Source organism: Tamandua tetradactyla, chromosome 1, assembly GCF_023851605.1.
Source record: "Tamandua tetradactyla isolate mTamTet1 chromosome 1, mTamTet1.pri, whole genome shotgun sequence".
NCBI lineage: Eukaryota > Metazoa > Chordata > Mammalia > Pilosa > Myrmecophagidae > Tamandua > Tamandua tetradactyla.
The window spans coordinates 119231801-119246258 of NC_135327.1; the positions used below are offsets into that span (position 1 = coordinate 119231801).

The following is a 14458-nucleotide window of genomic DNA, read 5'->3' on the forward strand; positions in this document are numbered from 1 at the left end:
TAAAATATTTTTATCATTTTATTATTAAGGGTTATGATCTTATATATTCACATGCATCAACAAATCCAAACCTTATAATACATGGATAGTGCTCGAGGTCTCTCTGTTTTTAAAAAGGTAGGAAGAGGGAGTTACTGCTAAATGGGTGCAGAGTTTCTGTTTGAGATGATGAATTGTGAACATAATTAGTACTACTGAATTGTATACTTGAACATGGTTAAAACGGGAAACTTTGAGCTGTTATATATGTTACTAGAATAAAAACTTTTAAGAAAAGTTATCCTGTAACTTTCAGTGTCCATTAAATGTGTGAGCAGTTAAGTTTAGTTAATGAGTTTTAAAATCTCTCTGCTTACCCAAACTCATGATGTAAAAGGAACATGTGAGGTGGGAGGTGAAGGAGGGAGGAGAGCTGCTGGGAGAGATTTCACTTAGTGACTGTTGCCATGGGAACCATTTACCAGTTGCTCAAGATATCAGGAAGAAGGAATCGCAAACAAAATAAAATCAACAAATGAAGAAAACAAAGGGATCTGGCAACAGAAAATATGAAACATCTTTTTATGAGCATGTGTTTGAGAGGATGGTGTCTTCTCAGGAAAAACAAGGGTGAACAGGGGGTTAACAAAAGTGTGGTGACCATTTCCTTTTTCAATGAGCAGTCAGTGAAGTGTTCAGAGGGCCTGCTTAGCCGCCACATCTTCCTCCATAGCTCACTACCATTCTCTGGATCAAACTCGAGATCACGAACTTCAACTTTTGATGGCTTCTGGGTAAGAGAAGTGAGGCAGCCCTACACCTCCTTCAGCCAATACCCCCGTTCCCCCCAAGTCTGCACAAGCATCCCTTTTGTTTAGTCAAAAGCAGTTAGTGCAGAAAACTTTGTGTGGAGGATGTGTATGAAAGAGAGAGAGAGAGAGAGCCAGCCAGCCAGACACGGTGGGAGAGGGTGGTTCTAGATATATCCTTAGCTTCCCTCTGACCCCTCTTTCCTTCACTGTTCTCTCCAAACTTGCTCCAGTCAAAGGACCATATAGCCAACTTCAACTTGCAGACAGAGAGCCAAGGGAGGAAACCAGGAAGAAAGTCACGTACCTACTGTGATACCTGCCTACCCACTCCAGTGGTTGAGGCCAGGACAAGCAGCAGTCAGAGCACTCACATTTCAGGATGACACCACTACTACTTTAAATCCTGTTTCCAATAACATTATGAAGACAGAGATGAGCTCCAGAGCTCCAGAGCTCCAGCTCCATGGTGAGTTCCAGAGCAGGTAAACTCAAGTTGAAATCTTGACTCTGCCATTTACCTTGGTGCAAATGAATATGGACGCGAATGAGCTTTCCTTCAGTACCTTACTCAACCTCGCTCAGTTGCAAAATCCTTGTGTGTAAAATGGAGTCACATTTGTTTGAGGATTCAATGATATAATGAATGCCAGATGCATAGCACATAGTAGGTATTCAATGAATGATAGCCTTCTTTCCTTTCCCCAAGTCACATGTTTGCTAAAACCATTCTAGGGGATTTGGTTCCTTCCCTTCTCTTAAGACACTTTCAGCATTGCCCTTACTTTTTAAAAATACATTACTCAAAAAAAAAAAAAACCTTCATTTTCCCTCAATCTGTTGTCCATATCATAAACATTTCTTAGATCTTAAAGTCTTCCCTTAAAATGTTTTTTTTTTCCAAAACATATATTCTTAAAGATTCTGCATTTTTCTCTTTCTTTTAAAAAATTATTTTGTTGCTACATGAGAATCTTTTGGTCTTATTTTCAAAGTCCTTCATGGTTTCTGCATATTTGATACCTAAGACATCACCAAAAGGGCCAGTGACATAGACTGATTAAAATAAAACAAAACCAGGAATGACATTTAAACCTATGTAAATTCACATTTTTTTAGTTCCTTAAACACCCACTAATTTTTAAAACACTCTCTGCTTCACCCTAAAGTGTCTGGTTGCTGGTTTTTGTCTATATAAATCCGGCAGCAACAGACTCACATGTTCCTGTGTGACCTGGAAATGCCCAAACAATCACTTTTGAGTAGCAGATGTTTAGATAAGCTAACAAGTTCTTGGGGAAATAAATCCTTTTATGATTATTTCAGAAGGGATCTGTATATTTGGTTTAAAATTTTAGCAGAACTGTGCTCGCAACAGGTGAAAATAAATACATACAGAGCCAGGGTTTAAATCCAGAGAAGAGGATCTGGCATCTATTTTCTAGTAACTATGTAAAGCCAGGCCAGGGGCTGACCCCAGGATGGGTGTGGGTCAGAGGGCAGGAAGGGAATCTGCTTGTCCTCCTGATCTCTTTAAAGTCCTGTAAGTGCAAATACATGTCACTTTTTTAAAAAGAGGCTTGGGAAAGGAAGCACTGTTAGTAGGATAACAGAATATTTATAAAGATTATCATGTGTAGGACTAAGTGGGGGAAATAATATAATTTATCAATACCATCAGCTATTTATTACATATCCTTGGGAATATGTCAGCACTGGACAGGGTTATGGAGACCCATGTATTTCAGTAACAATGTTGGTAGAGAACCATTTATTACTACTATGGGTTTTGTATGATATTGTGTTTTGTCTCTGATAATCCTTAATCCTTTCAATTTCTACAGTACAAAAGGTTTTGAACCTCTAATACTTCCTAGAAGAGAGAGAGAGAGAGAGAGAGAGAGAGAGAGAGAGAGAGAGAGAGAGAGAGAGAGAGAGATGAAAGCAAGAAGGAGGGAAGGAAGGAAAGAAGGAAGGAACGAAGGAAGGAAGGAAGGAAGGAAGGGGAGAGGAAAGGAAGGGAAGGGAAGAAAGAAAGAGAGAGAGAGAACGAACATTATTCAGTAGCCTTTTGTTTTAGGCAAAACCAAGTGCTATGCTTTAGTTCTCTACTCCAGATAAAGCTTAAATCTTCCATTTTGACGGGAGGCAAAGACAAAGGCAGAAACCTCAGATCCAGGGGCCTCCTTTCCTTTCTGTTTTCCCCTCCCTCCCTCCTCTTTCCTTCCTTCCCATTTCTTTCCTGTCCCCCCAGCGCCCTCCACCCCCGCCGCCATGACACTGCTTCACTCTTGGTTGTATTTCTCTTTGAACTTTTCTAATACCCAAGGATTATCCAAAAACCTCCTAAGATTTCTTTTAAAGAAGGACAAATTGTATTAATCTCAATAAGAGACTGCACATGCTTACACAATTTTGCCCACATTAGCATTGAGGTTTAAAAAAACACTAATTTTATTGACTAGGCAAACAACAAGTGCAACTGAGACCACAGACCCTACCTTTTCTAAAGAGAGAGAATAAACTCAGTGGTCTGGGGCTGTTGGTCAAAAAGACACCCTAGTCCTACACTCTTCAGATCTTTCCAATTAGAACTTGAAAGCCCATTTTCCTCCCAGAGAAATGCCAGATGCATTCTTCTTTAATGAGCTTAGGACCAAAACTGCAACATGATCTCCTGGTTCAGGTGGAACATGGATAACAACTTAGAAAGAAAGGAGAATGGGGTCTGGAAGAGGATGTAGATTGAAGGATTACCTTAATTAAATGTAAAAGTAGGATCAGAGATGTAGGAAGACCTTAAAGAAACTCTAGTTCTGTGGTCTGAGAGACAAAGCACTGTAGGGCAGCTGTTCCCATGTTTGGAAAAAATTAAAGTAAGTCTGAATGTTTATTCAATGTTTAAAGAAAATAAGATGGGCATGACAAACACCTCAGTACAATGTGGGCAACCCAGGATCAAAGCTTACTGAGAACTAATAACATCCTAAATGTTTTTACTTAATTCTATGTTCTAATTCCTGCATTTTATCCAAATCTAACTCATAAATTAGGTTATTTCCAATGATCCCTGACTCCATAGGTTCACTATATTTTCCTGTTTTAAAAATTCAGACTACGAAAGAGAAAAATTTAATTTACTGTCATAATATAAATGAAAATACTTACAGTTGATGGCTTGTCATATCTCATTTTTGCTGGTTTTCTAAGAGTTATACCAGGGTTTAAAAATGTGGTGGTTTGGATTAAATGCATTATAATACATTCAAACAATAGGATATTATGCAGCCGTTAAAGTGGGTGAGGAACTCATGTACTGAGATAATAATATCTCCAAGATATATTGTTAAGTGGGAAAGTAAGATAAAAAAGAGTGTGTGCTGATTTTTGGTATAAAAATGGATGAGGGGGCGGGCAGCGGTGGCTCAGTGGCAGAGTTCTTGTCTGCCATGCCAGAGACCCGGGTTCGTTTCCTGGTGCCTGCCCATGTCAAAAAAATAATAATAATGGATGAGTACAATAATATATATGTATATATTTACTTGAATATAGAAAAAGAGTCACAAAAACTTATAAGAGTGGTTATGCAGGGAAAGAGGAACAGGCAGGAGCCAGCTGACATGACTGGGGACAGGGGTAAGGAGACACTGTACCATAGACCAATTTTTTTACTTTTAAATTCTTAAGTCATGAATTTAGCTATATATATGGTAATTTTTAAGTTCTTTATTATACCAAAAAAACATAATAAGTATAATGTAGCAGTCGAAAAGAAGATTGTAAGCCGATGGATCTGTAGGGCTAATCTATATTATTGACCTATAGACTTATACGCAACCCCTGTCATCCTGTGTCTTGCTAATATCTCAAGGGTAAGCTACCAATTGCCGACAGTTTGACCCCTAGGTAAAAGGAGAGATCAGGAAACTTCAGAAAACACAACCACCTGATAATCTTCTTAGAAGCATTTGGAACTGCTCAGTGATCCATGAATGTCAAGGCAAACCTCTGATATGCCTCTTCCAAGTTTCATATAAATCTCGTTAAGGTAAACTTTGGGTCAATAAGAAATACCTGTGACCTTCGTTGTATACTCCTGAGTGTTTTAGAGGCATTATTTCACATATCCTGCTCATAGCTCAAGAAACATACAGCATTTCTAATATCTTTTCTTAAGCAAAGACGCTAAGGTACTGAATAGGTTGGAGCAACCAGCGTGGTTTAACAGTCTTAAGGCTCAGTGGTAAGGAGAACATATATTTGTTTGGATTCCTCTCCACAGAATTACAAAAATTCACAGATTTCCCCCTTCTATCCATGTCTTTATCAACCCCCCTTCCCCCAATAAATTCTCCATTCTCCAATTGCAGTGGCAGCTCCAGTATCATTTTTAAGCTTGTTTCTTTTGTACCTAGATTCCTTTCTTTTGTTCAGATGGCAAATTTGCCTCCATCTGATATCTGGGGAATGCTTATCATTGGAATTATTAAATATACAAGCTGACACAACAAACCACCAATTCGTTACTTTGATGAAAATATTTTTGTATTTTCAGCAGATGGCTAAAAATGTTGCCTTTGTTATGCATTCTTTGTTTTGACAAAGACAGAAAAAAAAGCAAGCAAGCAAGCTCTGGATCATTTTTCCTATGAAACTTAATCTAAAACCAAACAATTTGGCACGTGATTTCTGAGCGCTTTCCACATTTCACTTCTAGAGCCATTTCCCTGGCAACCTCCACCCTCTCCCAGCTGTAGAGGTCAACACAATAGACTTGTCACAGGTTTTAAGTCGGGTAACCACTTTTAATTTGGAGAAATTATTACCCGTGGAGAAAATAGGCTGGTCTTGTACTTCAAAGAAAAAAAATAGAAATCAAGATGCACATAGCCCCCTGAATTGGACTGACTGAGCATTGCTGTGTGCCTCATAAGCAGCTGTTCAAATAAGTAGCTGCCCCGAGGTAATGTATATTCAAATGCTCCTTGTCATTTGCCTCTCCTTGCTTCACACCTAAAAGCCAGATGCAAGCTCTTCCAGGGCTTACAAATAGATGCCTTCTGGTGGCTCATTATGGTAATTACTAGCCATATATTATTGCCATGTGAAAAGGGCTGTGAGCCCAGGGGCATTTACAAGTGGTTTATTTGTGTTGAGCTATTAAGAATCCTCAAGTTATCAGATCAACCACTGCTCTTTGGGTTTTACAAGCAAGTTGTTCAGTAACTATCTGATTCTTCATCTGCTACCTTTGTGATATATTTAAGCACCACTTATGGAGCTAACATGCTGCTCAGGAAAGTTACTTTACCGGTTTATAAAGGGTTCCCCAAGTCCTCTGTGTACTGTGAACACTTTCTGCATGACACCGCCCAGCTGCCCTCATCCCTGGGAAGGCTGCGAAGCTTTCTCCATCCTTTGATCTTCAACTGGGCTACACACCTCTTTGTTGGCCACAGACACCTTCTTGGTGTAAATGAATGTTGATGCAACTGGACTTTATGGGTTTGTACAACCTCAGGGTTGTACCCAGGTTATGTAGGGTCTGAAGCTCTCACAAATTGGGCGGGGGTAGGAGTGGATTGGAGGGTCTTTAACAAAAAGAACTAATTGTTTATGAATACAAAATTAGGTACAAAATGAATAGTTAGAACAAGAAACAAATTACAAAATTGTAAAAGCCAAACCTATAGGCATCACATAATTAGAAAATAAACAAACAAAAGAAAACACGTAACTTAAAAATTTAACTTCCTGACTCTATTATATGGTGTTTTTTCAACTTTGGTGGTATTGGTAGGGCCGGCGGCAGTCTTGGATGCCTTTTCATATGACTATGGTTTTATCATTTTTTATATTGGGAAAAGAAAGATAGTTCAATCTGTCCTCTAGCAGTATTGCTTGAAATTTGTTTTTCATTTGTTAGAAAAGTTGCTTTCAACGTCACAACTTATTATTGCTGATGTCATGTAAAGTTTTAGAATTCTCGTTAAACTTGGGAAAATGTTTATAGACTGTTTCCTACATGAACTATAATACTTCAGGATATTTTAAGTTTTATTTTGCAGTGACTAATCTTAAATATACTTTGAACTAAGGCCATTCAACAACTCATTGCTGTAGATGACATCAGAAAGTTGGAGTATTTGAGCTTTATGTTATCTTTGCGAATGTCAGTATTTTGTGCCAAAGCAGCAAAACATTTAAATCTTTTTTTCTTAATGAGTTCATTTGATTCATTCCTCTTCATTAACTGAGCTATCAAACAATCCAAGGATTCACTACTTCTATTTGGAAGTTCTCACTTTCTCTTAATCAATTGCTGCTTTTGTTTCAATCTGTAAAGTTTTCTCGTGGTAAATTGCTTCTCTGTAACAGAGAAATTGCTAATGGCTTCATCACTCATCTATATTGCTTTAATTTTCAAATTCTATTGATTATTTCTGAATTTCTTCCTAGTTCTTTAATATATTTATGGATGACAAAAAAAAAAAAAAGATACCCTCCATAGACATTCAAATCGAGAAGACACTGTGGATAAATTAACACCTGTTCTATTGAAGCCTTCCAAGACATCCTCCCGAATTTGTTTCTCAAATGTCAGACTCATTTTTCAAATTTTATAAAGACATAATATTTGGAAGGAATCCATGCAAAGTAAGAGGCCGTGAAGCTTAGGCTTCATTGAAGTCATGGAAAAACTGCCTTTGGGCCTCTAAGAGATGATGAGTTTGTAGTAAATGTGTTGTTGGGAATAGGTCATGCCCCACTCCTCTGTGCATCCCTGCTCAACGCAGTGGATCACTAAATGCACAGGTATTAAGCTTAAATTTAAAGTTAGGAGCCTTAAGCTAATTTGGGGGAGAGGGAGTGCATCTCTAAATTCCCCAAATCCTCATAAGATGAAGGATGGGAAATGGAGTTGGCAGGAGCTCTGGGTGTGGGGAGGCAGGGAATGGCTGAGAAGGAATGGCTCTGGGGACTCTCCCCATTTCATGCACAAGCTTATTTCCAATCTACTTCTAATTATGGGCACTTGGTTGTTTGCGGCTGTATGAATTCACTTCATACAAGACACAGACTATTCAGCAAACTCTTCCTGGCTGACACTACCAGCTCACTGGCTGCAACAGCAATGTTGGAAATCACCTCAATATTCAAAAATGGGGGTTAGTTGTATATACATGGTATACCATACAACAGAATATCATGTAACATCTAAAAGTGTTCCATAACAGTGTATTTAGTGACTTGAAAATTGGCCAAAATAGTATTTTTTTGCATGAAGCAAACAGAAAACAATATGAATGGTGAAATCCCAGTTTTATTTTTTATACAAATCTCTATTTCTCTGTCTATATGGATCTGAATGTATATGTGCCAAGGTGTTGACAATAGTTGTCCCTGGGCAGGTAGAATCATAAGATTTCAAATTAAAAAAAAATACTTATTTGAATCATTTTCACTCTTTTCCCCAATGACCATCGATTATTTTAGTAATAAGGGAAATTTTTTAATGAAAAAAAGAAAATATTGCTTCAACATTGGATTTCTTTGGCCTTTCCAAATAAAATAATTGCCTGAAATTTAAATTTTAGTTATGCAATTCAATATTCATGTTAAAATGCAATTTCCAAAAGGTATTAATCTATTTCTAAGAGGTGTTACCTTGCAGGACTTACCCTAGCCATTTGAGACAGGTCAGTCTCACACATGGCACACTGGAATCTGCAAATTCTATCCCTGTGATTAGGGAATAGGCCAACATTTCCAAAAATTAGTTCCAGGTGTCTGTAAGAGAAAACTTACATTTAATTGTGTTTTCTGGTATGTATGTATGTATATATATATATATATATATATGTAATATATATATATTTCAGTCTTTTCTGAAAAAGATTATATTTATTTCTTCACACTTTATATATATATATATAACAAGGAAAGGCCAGTACTCCTTTAGAAATTTGGGCTGTGTATAGATACTCAGCATTAATTTCTGAATGGCCATCAGGCAGGATTTATTGTTGTGACTCCATTGTGAACCACTTGGAAACTATGAAACTCAGAACACACCTATTTACATAACTTTATTCTTTTTTCCCAAGACAATGGTCATCCATCCTTGATGTGCAAAAGAAAAACCTAGGATACTTGGTAAAATGCAGAGTACAAGGCTCCACTCCAGAAAAGTCTGATTTGGTAGATCGCCTATCCAGGAATGGGCAATATCAACTGGGGTCCATACTTGGAGAAACACCACTTTCAGATGGTGGACCTCTCTCTTAAGTTTGGGAAAATGATAGTAGACAGTGATGAAGAGTCTTCTCTAGAGCTCCATGGACTGTGTGTGTGTTGAATAGCAGCAGCATTGCTTCCCGTTCTACTTACATGCTTTCTCCATCCCTCTTTCACTAGGTGATCAATGTGCCCCCTGAGTTATTTAATGTGAACCCTTTGACCAAATTAATCAATGCCTCAGACCCATGCTCTGGCAGTTCATGAAATCGTACTGTGTGGAAAAATCCTTTTTTCCTCAGAGTAGCTTGAAACCCTGTTAATATAATGACTTGGCCCTTGCTTCAAAATCTGCTGCATTTAGCCATCTATATTGATACACCTACAGATTGTCGCCCCAGTACATGTGCTTTGTCTCCACTTGGGCTAATGGTTTGCTATGTTCCATTCTAGACACGTGACAGCCTGGTGTCACAGTGCTGCTGAAAAATGCATTCTCTGTGCCCAGGAAGAACCTGTATAAATATTCTCAATAAATAAATAACAGTTGTCATTTTCAGAATACGACAATCTCCAGCTGCCTGTGCTTAAAGTGAGCGACGTGTCATTTATCCTAATAGATATGAACGCGTGTATTGTACATACCAGTGAGTTACCTAATTCTTATTCACTCCAGCCTTGGTCTCAGTTGGGGGCAAGTGCCTCTAACAGGGTTTGGCTGGATCAAATCACAAACTGAAAAATCTTAGTCAATTATGGAAGCCAGAGGGTAAGGGGCGAGTTGTCTTTTCATACCTCACAGACCCAAAGGCCTTCCTCTTCCCAGGCTTACCCAAGACGCCAGTCAACCTCCCATCTGTGGAATTTCTGGGAATCTTTCCCCCCCTGTAATTTAATGTGACTCAGTTGTTCTCTGTCCTGATAATACAAGTGGTGAGAAAGTCGCCTAATCTTACTGGCATCCCCTCTTGTCAGCACCTCTTCATTTCATTCTTTAAAGGCTCAACATGTTTTGATTTACAATCCGCACCAAGATGACTGCAGGTGCCCTCTCTAAAAAGCGAGGTTAACTCACCTGAGATGAATTCTTTTATTGCAAACAAAAGCAACACGTGAGCAGGAAATACAATTAATACAGGTGCTTCCCTGAAACTTAGCAAATGCCTGTCATCTTGAAAGGAGAAAAAAAAAAAAATCCTCACCATAGCCCCAAGGTTCCTTTCACACTATTTCAGTGAAGGAAGGATTTGAATTAGAATACATTTGAAGGGGAAAGTAATAGCCCTCTATGCACAGGAGACGCCCCAAGAAAGAACTTCGGGTAAGGAGCTGTAAATTGTTTTAAGGATTTAGGAACTTTAGGAATGAGTCAAATGCTGACCAAAACTGACCCTGAAGTCATTTCTCAGCACAGCCCTTTCAATGAAATCATCAAACCTATATTAGATACTTGTTTAAAGACTGTATTCTTGCTAAATGACTTTTTTAAAGTACTCTAGTTAAAGCAGCCTTTGTAGAACCTGTCATCTGATTCTCCTTGAAATATATAATGCACATATTAATTCAAAAAAGTATTTTCAATTCTCTTAGATGGAGCCAGATGTGCTACTTTATCTTCAATTCGCTTAAGGACCAAAGTTTGCCTTTCTGGTGGTTGATGGTTCATTACTTTAAAACCTCAGAAGTTAATTGAAAGTCTTCTATAGCGAGATGTAGGTGTATCTTTCCAGGTGGGGTTAAAGCTATTTGGTTTCATTTTAAGAAATCAAGCAAAATAAACGCTGCAATCCTACCAAATAGCTTAATTCATTGAGTCTTGTATAGTTTAAGAAAATTAAGATAAAAATCCACGAAAAACAAAAGGGGAAAATTGTAGACTTAACGAGAACACCTGACAACGAGTAACAATTAAGTTGCCAAGTATGTTACATCTATTTTTTAAAAGCCTGATCGCTTCTCTAAACAAGTAATGTGTCTTCTCTCTTTTGGCTCCTAGTCCTGGTATTCATTTAATTTGGTCAGTTTCATCAAGTAAAGTGTTACTCTTCAGCTTTGGCCAGGTACTTTCTAATATAAATTCACCTAGGGGCCCACATTCCTGTGTTTACAAACTCCCCCGCCCCCAGCAGTCTCCTCCTCCTCCAGCGCACACACAAAATAGGGTTTCAAGAAATGCTTTTGGTGTAACCACACTTCCTCAATGGCAGAATCTACCTGCTCTTGGAATGACAAAATGACAAGGCTGCACGCTCAATTACACCAGCTCCTCTTTCTAAGTAATTGCCTTAGATCTTGCCAAATTACGTGCTAGTTTTCTCAGGCATTCTAATTTAAATTAGAATGGAGGTGCTAAACTTTTATTAATTAGTACAGCCCGATCATTTGAAGCAATGTCTTTTTGTTTTGCGAAATTCTACTGTATTTTATGACCCAATTAGAAAAGGCTAAAAGAATCGTGTTATTTAGGACCTCAGTATATATTATTATATTACTTACTGCATATTCTGTGATGAAACTAGTCTATTTCTGAATTTTATTTTCTCTTTATGAATTAATGTAACAAAAAAAGCTACTTTGTGGATTTTTCTGTGACTTATAGAAATAAATAAAAGCAGTGAAGGAGTTGAGTAGGGTTGCCAGATTTAGCAAATAAAAGTACAGGATTCCCAGTTGAATCTGAATTTCAGATAAACAATGAATAATCTATTTGTATAAGTAGTTCTATGCAATCTTTGGGATATTTTTATACTATACTAAATTACTTGTTTATCTGAAATTCAAATTTAAAACCAGGCACCGAGTATTTTATCTAGCAATCTTAGAGTTAATTAAAGCCCAAATTGATTTTTATCTGTGGGTTTTCTCTATGAATAACACTTTATTAAGAAGCAAAGAAACGAAATAAATTTCAGTTTTGTAATTGGGAACTTATGAGAAGATTCATCTAAATAATAGGGAAAATTAAGATAATCTTGGCAAACTGAAGGGAGATTTCATGCTTTTTTTCACACTAGAGTAAAATATACATTTTCTCTCTATGTATTTCATGTATAAACATGAAATCGTCATTGTTTTCTCTCTGTATTAGCATTTTTTATTTTTGTGCATGACCGTGTAAAACACTTTCCATTATTCGAGTCACCTGCAGTCACTCAAAACTGGTGAAGCCTTATGAGAATAACAAATGGCGGGGTAATAGTCAGATTACCATTAGTTCAGCCTGGGGATGATAAGACGCTGCATTAAATTGAGCTGTCATAAGGACAATATTAGAAAACAGAAATATTTCACATGGTGTTTGGATCCCAAGAAAAATGTTCTAAGCCAATTTCTTTCAAAATCATAATTGCAGTAGCAGAATGTCCTAATTTTTAGTTTCATGGCTCAGGATTATTAGCAAAATAGTTACAAAATCAATTGAATGTGAGTTTTGCCTTATGATTTCTAACACAACAAATTTTATAATAAAGCCAGTTTTTAAAAATATATCTTAATAAATCTAAGACGTGCTAAATTGTTTTGTTTTTTGCATGCTGTATGGTGGGGATCACATTTCATTGTTTTTCTATGTGAGAACCCGTTATTGTGGCACCATTTGAATTTTTGTTTGTTTGCTTATTTTTTTGGATGTACATGGGCTGGGAATCGAGCCCGGGGCTCCCGCATGGCAGGTGAGAATTCTACCGCTGAGCTACCCTCACACACCCCTTCAGTCTGCTTTTTTTTTTTTTATTATTAATTAAAGAAAAAAAAAAGAAATTAACCCAACATTTAGAAATCATTCCATTCTACATATGCAATCAGTAATTCTTAACATCGTCACATAGATGCATGATCATCATTTCTTAGTACATTTGCATCGATTTAGGAAAAGAACTAGCAAAACAACAGAAAAAGATATACAATGTTAATATAGAGAAAAAATAAAAATAATAATAGTAAAAAAAAGACACAAACAAACAAACAAAAACCTATAGCTCAGATGCAGCTTCATTCAGTGTTTTAACATGATTACTTTACAATTAGGTATTATTGTGCTGTCCATTTTTGAGTTTTTGTATCTAGTCCTGTTGCACAGTCTGTATCCCTTCAGCTCCAATTACCCATTATCTTACCCTGTTTCTAATTCCTGCTGGACTCTGTTACCAATGACATATTCCAAGTTTATTCTCGCTTTCAGTCTGCTTTTAATAATTTTAATTGTGTTTTTTTCCTTACTCTTCTGATGAGTTCAAATTGGAAATAAATAGAGTATTGGTACTTCTATTATTGCAATGTAATGGGCTTTTATTATCAAATAATATACCTATTGTGTTAAACCTAATGTTGTCGTTATAATCTGAAGTGCCCAAATTAAAACTCCTTTCGTTTCCATTGGTTTGATGAAATATGAGGCAATGACAAGTGTTTCTGACCAGTGTGCTTAGAGGATGAACAATGGGCTTATACCATGTAGGATCTTAGTTAACGTGACAAAGGACAGATACTGAATTACTAGTATATTTTTCTCAGCATTCCATGGTCAATTATGTTTAAGAAATGTATTTACGCCCATCTTCGAGATCTGCAATAAATAATTCAACATCACAATTTCTGAGAGGTCCTATTGTTTAAAAAAATCTGTTTAATTTTAATAAATGTATGTATGTTTAATGTTTTTCTCAAATTTCTTTGACTACAGAATTCTTTTTATCAGACCACTTTGTACAGTCCCTTTCTATGATTATATGAAGCAATTAACTCTGCCGTTCTGTGAAATCACTTGGGAAGCCTGGATCAGGATAATGTGTCCATCTCAATGGTATCTGGTATCTGAAGTCATTGCTTTATTAATCCATGGTATTATTTGGTAACGACCAGAACAGCAAAGTGATTAAAAGGGTGAGTTTGAAGGAAGTAATTCCTGGGTTCAAATTCCAGGTCTTATGATTTGCCTTAACAAGCTCCCTGACCCCTTTAAGTCTCAGTTCCTCACACTTCAGTCATAACGACAGCAGAGTAATTCTTAGATTGTTGGAGGAATCCGATGAGATATTCGTTGTAAAGCACCTGACTTAACGCCTAGGGTGTGGGAACCAAAAAAAAATCCTCAATAGTGAAGATCCTTCTCTAGGCAGGGTTTTATCTGTACCACCACCTGCAAGCTCCTTGGGGGAGAGTCTATGTTTCACTCATCTTTTTTTGGCATGTGTAGGCCCCGCGTATCGAACCCGCGTCCCTCACAATGGCAGGCGAGAATTGTACCACCGAGCTACCCCTGCACTACCTACCGTCTTACTCATCTTTGAATCATCATCCGGGGACTACTCAAACAGTTTTCAAAGATGAAATGAGCAATGCATCACTCACCGAGGAGGCACACACAGGTGCCTGGGCCTATGGTCAAATGTAAATAAGAATGCTCTTTAAAAAAAGAAAAGATCTTATCAGCC

At 37.3% G+C, this 14458-nt stretch overlaps 1 long non-coding RNA gene across 1 annotated transcript in view; it reads left to right on the top strand.

Moving 5' to 3' along the window:
* The first annotated feature begins 453 nt into the window (after positions 1-453).
* LOC143686221 (uncharacterized) overlaps positions 454-14458 on the top strand; it is a 41045-nt gene continuing 27040 nt past the window's right edge. The window contains exons 1-2 of the long non-coding RNA XR_013176975.1: positions 454-773; positions 1022-1273. This is a non-coding gene — a long non-coding RNA (uncharacterized LOC143686221). The remainder of the gene's footprint in view (positions 774-1021; positions 1274-14458) is intronic.